The sequence below is a fragment of the Bos indicus genome, chromosome 5 (assembly GCF_029378745.1).
Source record: "Bos indicus isolate NIAB-ARS_2022 breed Sahiwal x Tharparkar chromosome 5, NIAB-ARS_B.indTharparkar_mat_pri_1.0, whole genome shotgun sequence".
Classification (NCBI taxonomy): Eukaryota; Metazoa; Chordata; class Mammalia; order Artiodactyla; family Bovidae; genus Bos; species Bos indicus.
The window spans coordinates 50,013,530-50,014,605 of record NC_091764.1 but is presented as its reverse complement, the minus strand read 5'-3'; positions in this window follow the sequence as shown (position 1 = coordinate 50,014,605).

Below are 1,076 nucleotides of genomic sequence, written 5' to 3'. Positions count from 1 at the left end.
GCCAAGGTCTGTGTTTTTAAATCATTTCTAATGCTGTGTGTATGTGTGTGTGTATTTAGAAATGTTCTTTAAGGTACCCAGTAGACTCTAGATTATGTCTGTAGTATTGACCAAGTACAGCCTTACTGGACCACTCCTGAAAATAAAGTTAAAATAGACTCATTTGTACAAAGTTGAGTGATTCAACATTTATCAACTCTTCTCACTCGATAAATCTGCTCAAGGAAAGCAGCATGGTTTCCTGGAGAGACTGGGCTGTGGAGTCAGACCAAGCCTGGGTTAGAACCTCACTGCTGCACCTACTGTCTGGGGACCTTGGACCAGCCACCTCATTGTTCCTTTCCATGTAGAACGGAGATGATGGTACCTCATAGAGCTGATTGTAAATATGAAACGAAATAATATATAAAGGACTCAACAATTGAAATAATCTCTAATTCATTTTTCATTCCTTACTAGTTAATAATAGGTTTAAATTTAAATATTTTAACACACAATCATTTCCATAATTTGAGAGTAATCATATGTCATGTTGGGAATGTATGTGGACAAATCTTAAAGAGTTAGACTTTATTTATTTATATGTTATTTTTTGGTTATTATATTTCTTAAGTCTTTTTATTGTGCTGAAGTACACATAACAAAATTTACCATCTTTAAGATTTCCAAGTGTACAGTTCAATGGTATTATATACAGTTATAATGTTTTACAACCATCATCACTATTTGTTTCCATAGGTTTTTCCATCTTGTAGAAGAACTGAAATTCTATACCCATTTAACAACCACTCTCCCTTTTTGCCTTGTTCCAGGTCCTGGCAACCACCGCTCTACTTTCTGTTTCTACGATTTTGACTATTCCACGTACCTTAAAGTGGAATCATACAGTGTTTCTCTTTTTGTGACTGACTTGTTTTACTTAGCATAATGTCCTCAGGGTTCATCTATGTTGTAGCATATGTCAGAATTTCCTTCTTTTTAAAGCTAAATAGTGCTCCACTGTATGTATATACCACATTTTATTTACTCATTCTTCTATCAGTGGCCACTTGGATTATCTCCACTTTTTGGCTATT